This window comes from Pseudophryne corroboree, chromosome 2 (assembly GCF_028390025.1).
Source record: "Pseudophryne corroboree isolate aPseCor3 chromosome 2, aPseCor3.hap2, whole genome shotgun sequence".
Lineage (NCBI taxonomy): Eukaryota > Metazoa > Chordata > Amphibia > Anura > Myobatrachidae > Pseudophryne > Pseudophryne corroboree.
The window spans coordinates 489,619,494-489,640,745 of record NC_086445.1 but is presented as its reverse complement, the minus strand read 5'-3'; the positions used below and the strand labels follow the sequence as shown (position 1 = coordinate 489,640,745).

At 47.6% G+C, this 21,252-nt stretch overlaps 1 protein-coding gene across 6 annotated transcripts in view; it reads right to left on the bottom strand.

Moving 5' to 3' along the window:
* The window catches only part of LOC135030212 (sex comb on midleg-like protein 2), a 377,407-nt gene extending 364,376 nt beyond the window's left edge, over positions 1–13,031 (bottom strand). For 3 of the 6 annotated variants that reach the window (XM_063953915.1, XM_063953921.1, XM_063953920.1), the window contains exon 1: positions 6,319–6,645. The gene's annotated coding sequence lies outside the window, so the exon portion shown is untranslated. Of the gene's footprint in view, positions 1–6,318; positions 6,647–12,979 lie in introns of those variants that run through there. The other 3 variants (XM_063953923.1, XM_063953919.1, XM_063953917.1) reach the window with 2 other exon arrangements.
* Between the last annotated feature and the right edge of the window lie 8,221 nt (positions 13,032–21,252).

Genomic DNA, 21,252 nt, shown 5'->3' with positions numbered 1-21,252 from the left:
GTACCGGCTGGTTTTGAAGCAGAGGCCTTGCCAGACTTAGGGCATTGTAAATGGCCCTCAGTTCCAGAATATTTATGTGTAGGGACGACTCCTGACTTGACCAAAGTCCTTGGAAATTTCTTCCCTGTGTGACTGCCCCCCAGCCTCGAAGGCTGGCATCCGTGGTTACCAGGACCCAGTCCTGTATGCCGAATCTGCGGCCCTCTTGAAGATGAGCACTCTGCAGCCACCACAGTAGAGATACCCTGGTCCTTGGAGACAGGGTTATCAGCCGAAGCATCTGAAGATGCGATCCCGACCACTTGTCCAAGAGGTCCCACTGAAAGGTTCTTGCATGGAACCTGCCGAATGGAATTTTGCTTCGTAAGAAGCTACCATTTTTCCCAGGACTCGTGTGCAGTGATGCACCGATATCTGTTTTGGTTTCAGGAGGTCTCTGACTAGAGATGACAGCTCCTTGGCTTTCTCCTGTGGGAGAAACACTTTTTTCTGTTCTGTGTCCAGAACCATCCCCAGGAACAGTAGGCGTGTGGTAGGAACCAGCTGTGACTTTGGAATGTATAGAATCCATCCGTGCTGTTGTAGCACTTCCCGAGATAGTGCTACTCCGACCAACAACTGCTCCTTGGACCTCGCCTTTATAAGGAGATCGTCCAAGTACGGGATAATTAAAACTCCCTTTTTTCGAAGGAGTATCATCATTTCTGCCATTACCTTGGTAAAGACCCTCGGTGCCGTGGACAGTCCAAACGGCAGTGTTTGGAATTGGTAATGGCAATCCTGTAACACAAATCTGAGGTACTCCTGGTGAGGATGGTAAATGGGGACATGAAGGTAAGCATCCTTGATGTCCAGGGATACCATGTAATCCCCCTGCTCCAGGCTTGCAATAACCGCCCTGAGCGATTCCATCTTGAACTTGAATTTTTTTATGTATGTGTTCAAGGATTTCAAATTTAAAATGGGTCTCACCGAACCGTCCGGTTTCGGTACCACAAACAGTGTGGAATAGTAACCCCGTCCTTGTTGAAGTAGGGGCACCTTGACTATCACCTGCTGGGAATACAGCTTGTGAATTGCCTCTAGCACAGCCTCCCTGCCTGAGGGAGTTGTCGGCAAGGCAGATTTGAGGAAACGGCGGGGGGGGGAGACGCCTTGAATTCCAGCTTGTACCCCTGAGATACCACTTGAAGGATCCAGGGATCCCCCTGTGAGCGAGCCCACTGATCGCTGAAATTTTTGAGGCGGCCCCCCACCGTACCTGGCTACGCCTGTGGAGCCCCCGCATCATGCGGTGGACTCAGAGGAAGCGGGGGAAGAATTTTGATTCTGGGAACTGGCTGCCTGGTGCAGCTTTTTCCCTCTTCCCTCGTCTCTGTGCAGAAAGGAAGCGCCTTTGACCCGCTTGCTTTTCTGAAGCCGAAAGGACTGTACCTGATAATACAGTGCTTTCTTAGGCTGTGAGGAAACCTGAGGTAAAAAAAAATTCTTCCCAGCTGTTGCTGTGGATACGAGGTCCCAGAGACCATCCCCAAACAATTCCTCACCCTTATAAGGCTCTATGTGCCTTTTAAAGTCAGCATCACCTGTCCAGTGTTGGGTCTCTAATACCCTCCTGACAGAATGGACATTGCATTCATTCTGGATGCCAGCCGGCAAAATATCCCTCTGTGCATCCCTCATATATAAGATGACGTCTTATGTTCGCAAAATAGTATCCCTGTTTGACAGGGTTACAGACCACGCTGCAGCAGCACTATCTGCAGGTCTCAGTCTAGTACCTGAGTGTGTAAATACAGACTTCAGGATAGCCTCCTGCTTTTTATCAGCAGGTACCTTCAAAGTGGCCGTATCCTAAGACGGCAGTGCCACCTTTTTTGACAAACGTGTGAGCGCCTTATCCACCCTAGAGGATATCTCCCAGCGTAACTTATCCTCTGGCGGGAAAGGGTACGCCATCAGTAACTTTTAGAAATTACCAGTTTCTTATCGGGGGAACCCACGCTTTTTCACACACTTCATTCACTCATCTGATGGGGGAACAAAACACTACCTGCTTTTTCTCCCCAAACATAAAGCCCTTTTTTTTTTTTTTTTTTAGTGGTACTTGGGTTAATGTCAGAAATGTGTAACACATTTTTTATTGCCGGTATCATGTAACGGATGTTCCTAGTGGATTGTGTATATGTCTCAACCTCGTCGACACTGGAGTCAGACTCCGTGTCGACATCTGTGTCTGCCAGCTGAGGGAGCGGGGGTTTTTGAGCCCCTGATGGCCTTTGAGACGCCTGGGCAGGCGCGGGCTGAGAAGCCGGCTGTCCCATAGCTGTTACGTCATCCAGCCTTTTATGTAAGGAGTTGACACTGTCGGTTTATACCTTCCACCTATCCATCCACTCTGGTGTCGGCCCCACAGGGGGCGACATCACATTTATCGGCATCTGCTCTGCCATCACATAAGCCTCCTCATCAAACGTGTCGACACAGCCGTACCGACACACCGCACACACACACAGGGAATGCTCTGACTGAGGACAGGACCCCACACAGCCCTTTGGGGAGACAGAGAGAGAGTATGCCAGCACACACCAGAGCGCTATATAATTTTGGGATTAACACTATATTGAGTGAATTTTTCCCAATAGCTGCTTGTATATACAATATTGCGCCTAAATTTTGTGCCCCCCCCCCCCCCCTCTCTTTTTAACCCTTTGAGCCTGAAAACTACAGGGGATAGCCTGGGGAGCTGTCTTCCAGCTGCACTGTGAAGAGAAAATGGCGCCAGTGTGCTGAGGGAGAAGCCCCGCCCCTTTTTCAACTGACTTTCTCCCGCTTTTTCTGGAATACTGGCAGGGGTAATTTTACATCTATATAGCCTCTAGGACTATATATGATGTAGATTTGCCAGCCAAGGTGTCATATATTGCCCTCAGGGCGCCCCCCCCAGCGCCCTGCACCCTCAGTGACCGGAGTGTGAAGTGTGCATGAGGAGCAATGGCGCACAGCTGCAGTGCTGTGCGCTACCTTGGTGAAGACCGAAGTCTTCTGCCGCCGATTTTCCGGACCTCTTCTTGCTTCTGGCTCTGTAAGGGGGACGGCGGCGCGGCTCCGGGAACGAACACCAAGGCCAGTTCCATGCGGTCGATCCCTCTGGAGCTAATGGTGTCCAGTAGCCTAAGAAGCCCAAGCTAGCTGCAAGCAGGTAGGTTCGCTTCTTCTCCCCTTAGTCCCTCGATGCAGTGAGCCTGTTGCCAGCAGGTCTCACTGTAAAATAAAAAACCTAAAATAAACTTTCTTTCTAGGAGCTCAGGAGAGCCCCTAGTGTGCATCCAGCTCGGCCGGGCACAGAAATCTAACTGAGGTCTGGAGGAGGGTCATAGTGGGAGGAGCCAGTGCACACCAGATAGTACCTAATCTTTCTTTTAGAGTGCCCAGTCTCCTGCGGAGCCCGTCTATTCCCCATGGTCCTTACGGAGTTCCCAGCATCCACTAGGACGTCAGAGAAATACTGCACTATAGATATATCCTACCGGCAGCCTTGGCTGGGGTTGCATACGATACACTGTATGCAAAAGGACTGCATACAATGTATCATATGCGATACTGCTGCCACGCAGTACAAGGGTGATCGTATGCGATTTCTTCCCTCCAAGAAGTCACATAAGCGTATGGCCGGCTTAAGACCGAGCAGGAGCAGTTTGTTCCTGCGTAACTGACCGCTGCACAATGCAGAGAGATAATAAAGCACAACCAGAGGCAAAGGGGGTAATTCTGAGTTGATCACAGCAGGAATTCTGCCTATGATAAAAAGGTATCAGAGCAGGACAACACAGGTTACTGCGTATTGGGCTGCTTAACTGCAGACTGGTTAGGATGCCATACTTGCCCTCAGGCCTAATTCAGACCTGATCGTAGCAGCAAATTTGTTAGCAGTTGGGCAAAACCATGTGCACTGCAGGGGAGGCAGATATAACATGTGCAGAGAGAGGTAGATCTGGGTGGGTTATTTTGTTTCTGTGCAGGGTAAATACTGGCTGCTTTATTTTTACACTGCAATTTAGATTGCAGATTGAACACACCACACCCAAATCTAACTCTCTCTGCACATGTTATATCTGCCTCCCCTGCAGTGCCCATGGTTTTGCCCAACTGCTAACAAAGTTCCTGCTGCGATCAACTCAGAATTACCCCCAAAATACAGATTGCAGTGTGCTCTCCCTCCTTCCTGCAGGCTCCAGCTGTAAAGGTAAGTGAGTAGGTTCGATGGGCATGTAGGTGGTATCTAGTTATTTTTGGTCGCACTGTGACTACTTGAGTCACCGTGCTTCAATTCACCATGGTATGCTTTTGGTCATAAAGTCACAGGAAAATTAGTAAAGTTCGACTAGCACACCCAGTGGTAACGTGTGCAGCTAGACACTGTGGCAACACATCGCAGATAAATTATTTGTAATGCAAGGGTCTATTATATTGAATTCAAAAGACAAATAATTAAGGTCCACGTATCCTTTAAGATTTTAAATGTAAGATTTAAATTTCGAAAGTGATACACCAATTTTAAAGTAACTATTGTAGTTTTTTCAGTACTAAGCTAAACGTAGGTTGAAATGAATAGCAATGACTAAACAGGACAAGTAAGTTCACAAAACACTCAAAATCAAAACTTAAGTGGATATCCTGTGAATGGCGCTAAATGCACTCAGTTACAATGTACATTTTCAGTCTCCAATCACCAGAAAGTAAATGTAGAGGAGATTTAAGCCGGGTACACACTGGGAGACCTCCCCTAGTTAGCAATCAGCACTATATCGCTGATTGCTATTTAGTGGAGATCGCCAGTGCATACACACTGAATGATATCGATGAAATGATATTGTTCAGAGATGTCATTCCCCGCACTCCCTGAACATGCAGCTCAATGATCTAGTTCAAGTTGAGCTGCATGTTCGGTAGATAATGCCTGAACGACAACGACCCGCGGGTGCACGCATCGTTTAGGCATACACACGACTAGACGATATGAACAATAGATCCTTTAAAAATAAAATCGTTATTCATATAGTTTAGTCTGTAACCCAGTGTGTATGGGGCTTTATCCCTTTATAAAACGGTCAGGGACACACTGCTGGTGGGCAGACATGGCCATCACATCAGTAGTCTAGGAGGACATGGTGGTGGTACTACTACTCTGAGCATATTGACCAATCACACTACAGGTGTGTCCTTTCTTACGGTTGCTTCAGTTACACCAAATTGCCCCTCTCAGTGTGCCAGGTCCTGTGCGATTCTGCCACGCATCTTTTTGGTCAAAATGTACATCCTATTGACATACTTGAAAAACATAGACGTGACAAAACTACATCGCTGTAGTACACTGATCAACCAGGCGTACGACCGATTCTGAACCTGGCTCCGATTGCGACTTTGTACGTGTGGAAAACCCAATTCCTGTGCAGTTAACGTGGCAGTCCTGCGTCTCTCGTACACTGTGTGCGACTCCGCTGCAACCGCGATTAAGATGCAAAATGTATATAAACATACGGTACGCTACTGACCTCTGCGCATCTGTCATGCCAGGCCTGCACTACAGGGATACACAGTAATACCGCATTCAGATCGCAAATGCCGGATCCCACCCGGTAAAAGAAACGTGTCCTTACCGGGTGGGATCCGGCATTTGCGCTCCTTTGCTGGCTTTCCGACCCGGCAATATACCGGGTCGGTTGCCATAGCAGCAGGGGGGGGCGCAGCAGCAGCAGGGGAGGGGGTGGAGGCGGCGCTGGGAGATGAGCTCATCTCCTGCGCCGCCTCTCCCTATGCTGTGAATGGGAAACGTGTCGCATCGACGCGGCTCCCATTCACACTGCACCTGACCCGGTATTCAATCCGGGTATAATCCTTCTTTTATACCGGGTTGAACTACCGGGTCAGACGACCCGCTAATTCTTGGAAAGTGCTTTCACATCGCACACTGACCCGTGTCGACACGGCAATATGCCGTGTCGATACCGGGTTATTTGTGCGATGTGAAAGGGGTATTAGCCAGGGCACATCTGTATCTAAGTTTATTACCCTGAATTTCAGTTCAGATGATTAGACAGGAGAGGGGCAGTGTGTAAATGGAGGGCCACTGTGGGTGTTTGGAGTATATAATCTACCCCACACCAGCCACCCACCCACCTGTCATTTAGCCGCCCCCGGACTGAGCCGGAACGCGTGCTCGCTCTTACAACACGCACAGAGAAGACAGAGCCCGAGTGGCCCGGCGGGTGTATGCGGAATTCGGCGATATAGGGGGGTGGGGGAGTGTGCACTCACCTCAGCAGCCACGCTTACTCCGACAACAGGGGGAGGCTGCTCGCCGAGACGCAGGGATCACAGAGTAGCTCTGATGCTCATGGGCTGCCGGTGTCCATCCGTCTGCTGCTGCCGCCACTGCCAGTTTCCCGGGTCTCCCCTCAGCCACCATGTTAGCATGCAGCGCGCCCCCGGCCGCCGTTTGTGTTCATGAGAAGGAGGAGGCGTCCACCCGCACGCCCGGGGTCTCCGCTCCTTACACACGCGGCGGCTGCTAGATCAATGCAGCCATTCACTGCCCTCCTGCCCTGCTGCTGCTCACCTCACTGCTGCCACCGTTCTGCCTGTGCCCATACCATGCATGTAACCACATACGTCAGCGTAACAGCAGGACTCTTAGTAACTACTGTGCATGGCTATAGAAGTACTTATCCCTATAATAAAGGCCATTCGGGATAATGAACTGTTCTAGCCATTAGCTACCAGTCAGTGTATATGAGTCAGAGGCTATTTCTGTTCATTTCGTGCATGTTTATTCTTTATTACGCTCTCCTTTCCATTGTTATTTTTAAATTGTATTGATCAGATGTACTCTTTAATACGTTTAAATCACTTCTGAATCCTCCCTCACCTACCCCACCAGCCACTATTCAAGGCACAAGATCTTGCTTCCTGCTTCAAAGAAAGATTGATAAGATCCGAGATGAGATGAAATAGTATGCTCTTCGTCAGCCAGCGACCTGCTCAGTTCTTTACCTGAACCCTCTGGCACTCTCTTTTGATCCCACAAATGAAGATGATGAAATATCATCACCCTTCTAATCCTTCTTCTCTAAAAGGGGCAGACTAGATGGGCCAAGTGGTTCTTATCTGCCATCAAATTCTATGTTACTACCTCTCCTCTTGATCCTTTACACTCACAAGTAAGTAAAGCTCTGTCAGGGCGGGTGCTAGGGTGTTCGGCGCCCCCCTGCAAACTATAAATTTGCGCCCTCCCATACTTTACAAAGGGACAGCGCGCGCCTTTTGTGCGCACCGACAAAGGAGTGTGGGCTTACACGGAAGGGGCTTGGCCACACAATAGAACCCCTATTTCAAATTCTGCCACAGTAGCACGATCTCACATAACACAGCACGTAGTAGTGATTCTTATACACAAAATCCCCCCTATAGTAATGCCGCTTACACAAAATCCCCCCTGTAGTAGTGTCGCTTACACAAAATGCCCCCTGTACTAGTGTCGCTTACACAAAATCCCCCCTGTAGTAGTGCCGCTTACACAAAATTCCACCTTGTAGTAATGCCGCTTACACAAAATGCCCCCTTAGTTGTGCCGCTTACACAAAATCCCCCCTGAAGTAGTGCCACTTATACAAAATTCTGCCTGTGGTAGAGCTGCAGGGCCGGTTCCGGGGCTTCTTGCGCCCCGGGCGGCATTAGGGGGTGTGGCTTCATACAGGGGGCGTGGTCAGTTACGCCCCCTGTACTGTAGTAGGATGTGCGGTGTGCGATGACGTCATCGCGCACCGCACAGCAAAGGTCCTCTCCACGAAGGAAAACGACGCTAAGCGTCTAGTTCCCTTCGTGGAGAGGACCTTTGCTGTGCGGTGCGTGATGACGTCATCGCGCACCGCACATCATTACAGTTAAGGTCCTCTCCAGGAAGGGAAACTAGAAGCGTAGCGTCTAGTTTCCCTTAACAGCAGGCAGCCCACGAAGGGAAACTAGACGCGTAGCGTCTAGTTTCCCTTCACAGCGGGCAGCGGGGGGCACCACAGCAGCAGCGGATCTTGCCATGGTGCGGCGCCCTCCGGAAGGCGGCGCCCAGGGCAAAAGTCCTGCTTGCCCGTGGCAAGATCCGCTACTGTAGAGCTGCTTATACAAAATTCCGCCTGTGGTAGTGCCGCTTATATAAAATTCTGCTTGTGGTAGTGCCGCTTACACACATTTTGCCTACCCAGTCACACAGATACACATACACACACACATACACAGGGGCGGATTAGGATAGAAAACCAGCCCGGGAAATTTCTGGATGCAGCCCAATTGTAGGCGGAGTCTGTTGAGGGGGTGGAGTCTGTCACATCGGGCAGGAAACTCGCTTCTTATAGGGCCTGATTCTGTTGGCTGCAGTTGCAGCCTTTCTTAGGTCTTTTACAGAAATTAGGTCTGCTACTTTCTGCTAATGCAGCTCCGTAGTGTACATCCATGCGTATGAATGACAAGGACTGATACGTCCACTGTCAGTGTCTACAGACACTGCAATCATGCTTTGTGCGTCATTAGACGCCACCATCGGTCACATCACTGACACTTTCACCAGCCCAATGCTAGGTGCAGATCATCCGTCTGAGTATGGCCTCCAGTTTGAGCAATTCAGTGTCCCTATACGCAGATGTCGGACTGGGCCATGAAGGGCTTCTGTGCAGTATAAGGTAACATGTATAATGTATAATTCACGTTCATAGTCACTCCTATAACATGTCCATACTATTGCCCTTATTTATTAATGAGTGATAAATTTCACTGTGAGTGATAAATTGCACCAGCCAATCAGCTCCAAACTGCCATGTCACAGGCTGGGTTTGAAAAATGACAGGAGTGGATTGGCTGGTGCAGTTTATCACTCACAGTGAAATTTATCACTCATTGATAAATAAGGGCATATGTTACAAATGCGTCTGATTAGACAACTGCCTGTAACCGCCTAGGAACGCCCAACAGCAATACTGGCAGTTATGTTGGGCTGTGTGTCAGCGTGTGATGTGCTGTTTGTACAGGGAGCTGTGTGAAAGTGTGTGTGGTGCTGGGTGCAGGGGGCTGTGTGTGTCAGTGTGTGAGATGCTGTGTACAGGGGGGCTGTGTGTCAGTGTGTGTGGTGCTGGGTACAGGGGGCTGTGTTTGAGGTGCTGATGAGGGCCTGGATGCAAGGGGCTGTGTGTCAGTGTGTGGTGCTGGGTACAGGGGGCAGTGTGTGTGGTGCTGGGTACAGGGAGCAGTGTGTGAGGTGCTGGTGAGGGGCTGGGTGTCAGTGTGTGTGGTGCTGGGTACAGGGGGCTGTGTGTGTGGTGCTGGGTACAGGGGGCAGTGTGTGTGGTGCTGGGTACAGGGAGCAGTGTGTGAGGTGCTGGGTGTTAGTGTGTGGTGTTGGGTACAAGGGGACAATGTGTGTGGTGCTGGGTACAGGGGGCTGGGTGTGTGTGGTCCTGGTACAGGGACAGTGTGTGTCAGTGTGTGAGGTGCTGTGTGTGTATAGGGGACTATGTGTCAGTGTGTGAGTGCTGGAGCGAGCTCTCACATGTGGGCTGCAGCCAGGGTAGTCCTCTCCATGGTAGTCGTGTTGGCTGTGCTCCCCCAGGGAACAAACGCAGGATTTACAAGGAGGGGGTTTCCAGAGTGGAGGTGAAGCCAAGTATGGGAGGGGGACACTGAGGTGCATTAAACTGGTATATATATAATAATCCAGGGTAGCCTGGCACTCACAGTTCAATAATAACAGCAGTAACCCCGCCAAAAATAAATAACGATACAACAGCCGCCGTGCTGTTGTATCATTATATATATATATATATCTATCTCAAAAATAAATAAATAAATAAAGGGAACACTAAAATAACACATCCTAGATCTGAATGAATGAAATATTCTTATTAAATACTTTGTTCTTTACATAGTTGAATGTGCTGACAACAAAATCACACAAAAATTATCAATGGAAATCAAATTTATTAACCCATGGAGGTCTGGATTTGGAGTCACACTCAAAATTAAAGTGGAAAAACACACTACAGGCTGATCCAACTTTGATGTAATGTCCTTAAAACAAGTCAAAATGAGGCTCAGTAGTGTGTGTGGCCTTCACGTGCCTGTATGACCTCCCTACAATGCCTGGGCATGCTCCTGATGAGGTGGCGGATGGTCTCCTGAGGGATCTCCTCCCAGACCTGGACTAAAGCATCCGCCAACTCCTGGACAGTCTGTGGTGCAACGTGGCATTGGTGGATGGAGCGAGACATGATGTCCCAGATGTGCTCAATTGGATTCAGGTCTGGGGAACGGGCGGGCCAGTCCATAGCATCAATGCCTTCGTCTTACAGGAACTGCTGACACACTCCAGCCACATGAGGTCTAGCATTGTCTTGCATTAGGAGGAACCCAGGGCCAACCGCACCAGCATATGGTTTCACAAGGGGTCTGAGGATCTCATCTCGGTACCTAATGGCAGTCAGGCTACCTCTGGCGAGCACATGGAGGGCTGTACGGCCCCCCAAAGAAATGCCACCCCACACCATTACTGACCCACTGCCAAACCGGTCATGCTGGAGGATGTTGCAGGCAGCAGAACGTTCTCCTTGGCGTCTCCAGACTCTGTCACGTCTGTCACATGTGCTCAGTGAGAACCTGCTTTCATCTGTGAAGAGCACAGGCCACCAGTGGATAATTTGCCAATCTTGGTGTTCTCTGGCAAATGCCAAACGTCCTGCACGGTGTTGGGCTGTAAGCACAACCCCCACCTGTGGACGTCGGGCCCTCATACCACCCTCATACAGTCTGTTTCTGATCGTTTGAGTAGACACATGCACATTTGTGGCTTGCTGGAGGTCATTTTGCAGGGCTCTGGCAGTGCTCCTCCTGTTCCTCCTTGCACAAAGGCGGAGGTAGCGGTCCTGCTGCTGGGTTGTTGCCCTCCTACGGCCTCCTCCACGTCTCCTGATGTACTGGCCTGTCTCCTGGTAGCGCCTCCATGCTCTGGACACTACGCTGACAGACACAGCAAACCTTCTTGCCACAGCTCGCATTGATGTGCCATCCTGCATGAGCTGCACTACCTGAGCCACTTGTGTGGGTTGTAGACTCCGTCTCATGCTACCACTAGAGTGAAAGCACCGCCAGCTTTCAAAAGTGACCAAAACATCAGCCAGAAAGCATAGGAGCTGAGAAGTGGTCTGTGGTCACCATCTGCAGAACAACTCCTTTATTGGTGGTGTCTTGCTAATTGCCTATAATTCCCACCTGTTGTCTATTCCATTTGCACAACAGCATGTGAAATTGATTGTCAATCAGTGTTGCTTCCTAAGTGGACAGTTTGATTTCACAGAAGTGTGATTGACTTGGAGTTACATTGTGTTCTTTAAGTGTACGCTTTATTTTTTTGCGCAGTGTATATAAAATCACATATCCATCCCGCATCTTCGAGGTTATGGTGTAGACAGAACCAGCACACTGCTCAATGGGCCTAATTCTGAGTTGATCGCAGCAGCAAATATTTTAGCAATTGGGCAAAACCATGTGCACTGCAGGGGGGGTGGGCAGATGTAACATGTGCAGAAAGAGTTAGATTTGGGTGGGTTATTTTATTTCTGTGCAGGGTATATACTGGCTGCTTTATTTTTACAATGCAAATTAGATTGCAGATTGAACACACCACACCCAAATCTAACTCTCTCTGCACATGTTATATCTGCCTCCCCTGCAGTGCACATGGTTTTGCCCAACTGCTAAAAAATTTCCTGCTGCGATCAACTTGGAATTACTCCCAGTGTTCAAACAGTTTTTACTCCATGTGTCAAACAAATGCAAAGTATTAGGCTCAGCATATACTCATCGTAGGATAGCAGATGTAAACCACCACGTTTCAAAGTGACTGCACGCAGACACTTTGACACTAGGCACTATGGCACCTTAGCTGGTCATTTCCCTCATGAAGGATAAGCACCGAAAACGACTGTTTGGGAGTTTACCAGTGGTTTACATCTGCTATCCTACGAACATTGAGCAGTGTGCTGCTTCTGTCTACACCATAACCTCAAAGTTGCGGGAAGGATATGTGATTTTATATCATTTGCTGTAACCGGACACCTGCATTTATACATCTAACAGTATCAGTGCGGCTTCCCGGGACTTTGTTCTGTGATTATTAATATATATATATATATATATATATATATATATATATATATATATATATATATATATATATATATATATATATATATATATATATATATATATATATATATATATATATATACACACAGTTGTGCTCATAAGTGTAATAATATTCGCATATAAAGTAATGCTAAATAGATGAATATATATATATATATATATATATGTACAAATTGTATAAATGACTGCCTATTCAGGGTCACAGATATATATTTACTTATATATATAAATCCACATAAGAAGCCGCTTCTCACTTTCATCTGAATTAGATACAGGTGCTCGGTCAGTGTAATAATAGAAAATTTTTCCAAGAGTAACCACCAGAGGGATCAAACCCAGAAAGACCAGCACACTGATTAAATGCAGAAAAAAAGTTTTACTGTTCACTGAGGAACACGAGGTTATTGAAAATTTACTTATATATATATATATATATATATATATATATATATATATATATATATATAGAGGCAATTAACTTCATTATATATGTTGTAACACTGTAGGGGTGCAAGGCGCCTTTTCCTGGGGAATATGGTAGCACGCAGCAGCTGAGGAACAACACAAGTCCAGTTTCTGGTACAACTGACCCCGGCCAGTTTTATTGAAACAGAAAATAAAACAAACCCCAAAATAAAAATACCTTGCCTGTCCGGCACTAACTAAACATAAGATATTCCTAACTGTCACTAAACAAAACACAGAGTTCTTCAGTACATACTGTATAGCTTACTTGCATCAGAAAGCGTGTCTCTCACACACAGATCCCTCAGCCTTCCCAGGCAGTCTGCCCATACTAATCAGGTTAGCAGCACTATAACACACTTACACAGCTGAAACCCTGATTAGCCCTCTGTGAGGCCAAAGACCCGAACTGGGCCCAATGTCTAGAACTCGCCTTATCTCTCTCTCAGAGCCTTTACCCAGTTTTTACAGCAAACTGAAAAGGTTCAGACAAAACAAAAAGCATTTTTCCTAGAAGTTAACATTTTCTAAAACATGTAAGACAAGAACCTGGGACAAATATACCTGCCCTCAAACACTATCCCAGTGTTCTTGTCACATATCCCCCTCCCCTGTTTCGACCTAGGGGCCGGAACACTTGTAGCCCCCAAACAGAAGATGCGAGACAATGCATCTGCGTTGGCCAATTGTGTTCCCGGTCTATGTTCGACAGTAAACTTAAAGTCCTGCAACGCTAGAAACCATCTAGTTACACGAGCATTCTTGCCTCTATTTACATACATCCATTTTAAAGGGGCATGGTCTGTCACTAGTCTGAATTGTCTACCCAAGAGGTAATATCTCAAGGTATCTAGTGCCCACTTAATGGCCAAAGCCTCCTTTTCCACAATGGCATACCTTTTTTCATGCTCATTGAGTTTCCTACTCAAATAAATGATAGGGTGTTCGTCCCCATCTCTGGTTTGGGACAGCACAGCACCTATCCCTACCTCTGAGGCATCTGTCTGTACCACAAATTCTTTTGAAAAATCTGGTGTTATCAACACCGGTTGTGAACACAAAGCCACTTTTAACGCTTGGAACGCCTTTTCTGCATCAGGGTTCCATTTCACCACATTTGACTGCTTCCCTTTGGTAAGGTCTGACAACGGCACCGCTGTGGTCGCAAAATTAGGAATAAACCGTCTATAGTACCCAGTAATTCCCAAAAAAGCCCTTACCTGTTTTTTATTCACTGGACGAGGCCAGTTTTGAATAGCATCAACTTTATTCAATTGGGGCCTAATCAGACCTCTGCCTATGGTGAAGCCCAAGTATTTGACCTCCTCCATTGCGAGGCAGCACTTCTTTGGGTTAGCAGTTAACCCTGCCTCTCTGATTGAGTCCAGTACTGCTTGTACTTTAACCAAATGGGACCCCCAGTCTGTACTGTGAATTACCACATCATCCAAATAGGCAGCTGCATATTTTCTATGGGGCCTCAAAATTTTATCCATCGCCCGTTGAAAGGTTGCTGGAGCCCCATGCAACCCAAAGGGTAACATCTTATACTGGTACAGCCCCTCCGGAACCGAAAAGGCTGTTTTTTCTTTGGCGCTATCAGATAAAGGTATTTGCCAGTAACCTTTGGTCAGGTCCAATGTGGTGAGAAACCTGGCTGTTCCCAGCCTTTCTACAAGCTCATCCACACGGGGCATGGGGTATGCGTCAAACTTGGACACCTCATTTAACTTACGAAAGTCATTACAGAAGCGTATGCTACCGTCGGGCTTCGGGATGAGCACTATGGGACTGGACCACTCACTGTTAGACTCCTCTATGACTCCAAGTTCTAACATGGTTTTAACTTCCTTAGAAATAGCTTCTCGCTGAGCTTCAGGAATCCTATATGGCTTTAAATGAACCCTGACCCCTGGTTCTGTGACAATGTCATGTTTTATTATGGTCGTTCGGCCAGGCAGCTCTGAAAATACCTCCCTATTTTGGATGAGAAATTCTTTAACCTGATTGTTCTGATCAGCTGATAATGTCTCTGACACCTTCACTGCGGGAAGCAACCGGGGTGAAGACACCGAAGGGCAAGGCTCCGCTGACAGAGACAACCTATCTTTCCAGGGTTTGATTAAGTTAACATGGTAAATCTGTTCGGGTTTTCTCTTTCCCGGCTGGTATACTTTGTAATTAACCTCATTCACTTTTTCCCTAATCTCAAATGGACCCTGCCATTTAGCTAGGAATTTGCTTTCCACAGTGGGTACCAAAACAAGAACTCTATCTCCAGGAGCAAATTCCCGTATCTTGGCACTCCGGTTATAGACCCTCTGTTGAGCACTTTGGGCCTGTTCCATGTGCTCTCTGACAACAGGTACCACGGCTGCAATCCTATCCTGCATTTGTGTTACATGCTCAATAACGCTTCTATAAGGAGTGGGCTGTCCTTCCCACGTCTCTTTGGCAATATCCAACAACCCTCTGGGGTGTCTACCATACAACAAATCAAACGGAGAAAACCCCGTAGAGGACTGAGGAACTTCTCTGATGGCCATTAACAAGTAGGGCAACAAACAATCCCAGTTTTTCCCATCTCTCTCAACAACCTTTTTTAACATACTTTTTAATGTTTTATTAAACCTTTCCACCAACCCGTCAGTTTGGGGATGGTAGATGGACGTCCTGAGGTGAGTGACCTTAAATAACTTGCACAATTCTTTCATGATCCTTGACATAAATGGAGTACCTTGGTCAGTCAAAATTTCTTTTGGTATTCCCACTCTACTAAATACCTGCACCAGCTCCTTAGCTATCGCCTTGGTTGTGATAGTGCGTAAAGGGACAGCCTCAGGATATCGAGTGGCATAGTCCATAATTACCAGGATATACTGATGGCCCCGAGCAGACTTTAACAAGGGCCCCACGAGATCCATGGCTATTCTGTCAAACGGGACCTCTATAATAGGCATGGGAACTAGTGGGCTCCTGAAATGGGGTCTAGGGGCATGATACTGGCATTCAGGACAGGAAGAACAATATTCAGACACTTCTTTATAAACCCCTGGCCAAAAGAACCTTTGTAAAACTCTTTCAGTGGTTTTTTCTGCCCCTAAATGTCCTGCGGTAACGTGACTATGAGCTAAATCTAGTACCGTTCTCCGATAAGGCTGGGGAACTACCAGCTGTTCTACCACATCCTCACCCCTTTTGACAATGTGGTACAAGAGCTCATTACAGATGGCCATGTGGGGATACGTAACCCTGTCACCTGGTACCACAGGTTCCCCATTAACAATCTTAACATTCTCTCTAGCCTTTATTAAGGTAGGATCCTTTAACTGTTCAGACGCAAACAGATCCTTCTTTACCTCCAGGTCAGGCACGCTTTCAGTTCTAACTACTATGTCTCTGTTCCCGGCAAGAGGGTCCTCACTGGACTCCCCATCTGTCACTTCCCCAGCCAAACTAGCAAAAGGCAAAGGGCCAGAAAGTTCTGAAGACCCACGTACATCCATAAAATCACCGGTATTATCAACTGGCTTTTTACTTCTCACATCTGTTGATAACCGTGATTCCCACAGTTTCCAAAAATGAGGAAAATCCCTCCCTATTATGGCCTCATGCACCAAGGTAGGGACCAGTCCCACTTTAACCATTGCTGACCCACAACAAGTTTCTATATTCACCTCAGCAGTGGCATAATGTTGGGTATCCCCATGTATGCAAGTTACCCCAATAGGTATTTGCTGGACCTTTAAGGGGTTCACTAACCCAGCTTTCACGAGGGTAACTAAACTTCCTGAATCTAGCAAGGCCTCTACCCGGTTACCCTCTAAGAACACATCACACATTTGTTTTTCCAGCTCAGGTGAAGGTACCACAGTACAGGCTAACCTAGCAAAGAAAGACATTCTGCGACATTCAAAGGCAGCATCACATTGCATGGGTTCTTGCATGACTGGGCAATTGGCAACAACATGACCTGGCATACCACATCTAAAACATTTAACCACACGATTATCAACCCGTTTGGGCAACATAGACCGTTCTAGCCCCATTGGCCTGTCTCCAGGGCCAGTGTTTACAGTCTCTCCAGCCTTGCGTTCTCTTAACCGCCCAGCAACGTTTTCCCACGGAACAGTCTTACCAGTCTTTACTGAAGGGCGCTGTCGAGGATCTATGGGTTGCTGGGTGGTCATCAGTAGTTCCTCTGCTGCCAAATACCGCTCTACCATGTCTACTAATTGGTCAGCAGTACCCGGGTTTCCATGGCTCACCCACTTGCGCAGGACCATGGGCAAAGATCTCAAGTAGCGGTCCATGACGACTCTTTCAACCATCTGGGGACCAGTTAATGTCTCTGGCTGTAGCCATTTTTTTGTTAGCTGAATAAGGTCGTGCATCTGAGAGCGCGGAGGCTTCTCCATGGCGTACACCCAACGGTGCACCCGTTGTGCTCGTACTGACAGCGTGACTCCCAGGCGGGTCAGGATCTCAGTCTTTAGTTTATCATAGTCCCGAGCCTCAGCAGGGCTTAAATCAAAGTACGCTTTTTGGGGCTCACCTGACAGAAAAGGTGCCAGCAGACTGGCCCACTGTGCTTTTGGCCAGTTCTCACGCTCTGCAGTCCTTTCAAACGTGGTCAAGTAGGCCTCCACATCGTCAGCCTCTGTCATTTTCTGCAAGAAGTGACTGGCCCGTATAGAACTAGAGCTGGTCGGAGCACTGACGGCCACATCTCCAATCCGGGCTGCAAGGCTCTGCACCACTTCTGTTAAGGCCTCTCTATCCTGACGCTGTTGCCGGTAAAGTTCGTCAATAGCCACCTGCTGCTGTCTCCTATTTTCCTCCATTGCCACCTGCTGCTGTCGGTTGGCCTCCTGCTGAGCCGCTGTAGCTTGCAGCAAGGCTTTAAGCAGATCCTCCATGTCGACAGTTTTTTCAGGCGGCTTTGTAGCTGCTTTCACCCAAGACATATATCAAACCCTCAGGGGTGAGTCTCAGTAACTTCACACTGGGCTGTATCTGCATAAACCACCGTTTTCTGCAGGCCTCACAAAGCTGCTGCTTTCACTTATGCGCAGAACGGGGTTGCTCGCATTCTCCACCAAGTTGTAACACTGTAGGGGTGCAAGGCGCCTTTTCCTGGGGAATATGGTAGCACGCAGCAGCTGAGGAACAACACAAGTCCAGTTTCTGGTACAACTGACCCCGGCCAGTTTTATTGAAACAGAAAATAAAACAAACCCCAAAATAAAAATACCTTGCCTGTCCGGCACTAACTAAACATAAGATATTCCTAACTGTCACTAAACAAAACACAGAGTTCTTCAGTACATACTGTATAGCTTACTTGCATCAGAAAGCGTGTCTCTCACACACAGATCCCTCAGCCTTCCCAGGCAGTCTGCCCATACTAATCAGGTTAGCAGCACTATAACACACTTACACAGCTGAAACCCTGATTAGCCCTCTGTGAGGCCAAAGACCCGAACTGGGCCCAATGTCTAGAACTCGCCTTATCTCTCTCTCAGAGCCTTTACCCAGTTTTTACAGCAAACTGAAAAGGTTCAGACAAAACAAAAAGCATTTTTCCTAGAAGTTAACATTTTCTAAAACATGTAAGACAAGAACCTGGGACAAATATACCTGCCCTCAAACACTATCCCAGTGTTCTTGTCACAATGCTTATATGCTCTGGACTGAATGGAGTAACCCTAGTGATATAGGGGCAAGGTGTAGGGTAATCCATCATTAGGAAACTGTTGGTGAGGTAACCTTCAGCTCGGGCACTGGATTGAAATGATGAAGTACCTGATTGGAGGGTGTAGTGCATGGGATAACACTGGGCACATGTTGAGACAGGTGGCTCACGAGACCTCGGCGGGAAGAACAGATCCGCGCGACCCTGCTGTCAGGAGGATAAATAGAGGAGCCAGCAGCATTCAGGGGTTGGTTGGACTCGGGTGCGCAGCCGTGGGAGCGGTCTCTCCTCTTCTGCGCCGCTGGGCTAAGTTGTATGGTCAGCGGGCGCTGGAGGAGCGGGTGCCGTGACTATTGGTGGTAGTGCACCGCAGGACGCTGTCTGCAGGAAGCACAGGAGATTCACCTAAGATGGGCAGAACTCGGGAGGCGGAGACATCCGGAAAGGAGGAGCAGCATCCAGGGTGAGAGGCCGGGGGAGCGCTGAAGAGGACCGGAGCATCCCCTGTCGCGGCAGCAACAACAAGAGCCGGCCAGTACACGCCGCGGAGACCTCAGCTTGTCAGGTCGATAAGGAGCCAGTGAGCTCATCCAAACACCGCCGGGTGCCTGCTGATAGGTGAGCTTCGAGGGAGAACTACAGCCTCACTGCCCACCAATGAGAATGAGAAAGGGGAGGGGCCATTCTTCAAATCTTCCAGCTATTGACAGGAGTCAATAGCGAAAACATCTAAGGTCTGTGAATACTGCACCAAACATTACACATCTCTGATACAGGGAGACATACCTTTGTAGAAGCATATAGATATCTCCAATATAAGCACAGACTATAAAACCTCATAGGGAAGACTATTATTATCATTGCCACTATGAACAGTAGTGACTTTATCAGTGGCAGTACCCATAGCCAGATTAATGGGGGGGTCACAGGGCATACAGTACCCCGGGCCCCCCTTTGTTAGTGGGGCCCCCAGACTGAGCACACCAACATCACTAGCTTTCCCTCTCACACAGTAGCAGAACCAGACAGCCAGAGGGCAGTATGCATTGCACGCAGAGTGGGTGGTAATCATGTGACCGGTGGTCGGGAGGCCGATGGTCACATGACCTCCACCGACATCCCGCCCCCTCACTATCCCTATGGTTGGCATGCCGACCAAAAGGGACTATTTACACTCGTGGGTGTCCATGACACCCATAGAGTGGGAATAGAACTCGTTGCCACCAAGCCCGCAAGGGGCTTGCTGCACTCACCCCTCATGTTGACTGGCGGTCTCCTGAGCGCCGGTCATACATACTACACCCGGCAAAGTATCAGGTCTTATGAGCTACCGATTAAGCTTTCCAACCAGAGGAGAGATAGGAGGGTGGAGAGAGCTGTAAGTGACACAGGGATTCCATCTTCTCCTCCTCCCTGCCTGGGTCCTATGTAACCTGTCATTATTCAACTATTAGTTTAGATCTAATATACCCCATTGGATTAAATTTAATATACACAATCCATACATCCTAACATGACTCAGTCCTGGAGGGTTAACATGCTATATTAAGTTATGATTGCAATCACCTGTTTTGAAACACCTTTCATATCTATGAAATAGTTCAACACAGGTGACACCAATCATATATTAAGAATGAAGTCCAGGTAAACAGCATTTTATCCCTCCTGGAATGGGACATGTTGGGGAGTATGCACAATCTAAAATACACTCACCCGCCTTCCACCGGGGCCCCCTTGTCTTAAGTGCCCCGGGCACCCCCAAGGCTTAATCCGGCCCTGGCAGTACCTATGAAACCTAGACAAGGAAGCAGATTATTTACTGTACAGGCCTACTCAGAGTCCATATCCAACATTGACAGCTAAATATTATTTAAATAGGAACAGAAGAGGAATACTATATTATCATCATATAGACTATGCAAGCCTTACTAACTATTTCTTCTATGAAATTGTAAATATCATACTAAGTGAGTGAAGGAATAAGACCTTTTAGTGACATCTGGAGGATATCTCTGGCATAACTTCACTCATCACACACATAGGAAAAGATTGTTTATTCTCAATGGATACAAAACAGTAACCTTACCATCAAGGGAAACTACTTGGATACAAGTAACCATTAAGACTTAAAAAAACGATACAGGTTGTTTCCATTCTACTGCCAGGATTACAAATATTATTCAGGAGCAAGTAACTTAGGCCCTCATTCCGAGTTATTCGCTCGGTATTTTTCATCGCATCGCAATGAAAATCCGCTTAGTACGCATGCGCAATATTCGCACTGCGACTGCGCCAAGTAATTTAACAATGAAGATAGTATTTTTACTCACGGCTTTTTCGTCGCTCCGGCGATCGTAATGTGATTGACAGGAAATGGGTGTTACTGGGCGGAAACACTGCGTTTTATGGGCGTGTGGTTGAAAATGCTACCGTTTCCGGAAAAAACGCAGGAGTGGCTGGAGAAACGGAGGAGTGTCTGGGCGAACGCTGGGTGTGTTTGTGACGTCAAACCAGGAACGACAAGCACTGAACTGATCGCACAGGCAGAGTAAGGTTGAAGTTACTCAGAAACTGCTCAGTAGTTTGTAATCGCAATATTGCGAATACATCGGTCGCAATTTTAAGAAGCTAAGATACACTCCCAGTAGGCGTAGGCTTAGCGTGTGTAACTCTGCTAAATTCGCCTTGCGACCGATCAACTCGGAATGAGGGCCTTAGTCCATTGTTGACTCACTAACACTATAGATATATATATATATATATATATATATACATACAATAATAAAATTCAGATTATTGGAGGATGGGAGGCAAGCTACTCTAACTGAAGGACAGACTTTAATGGC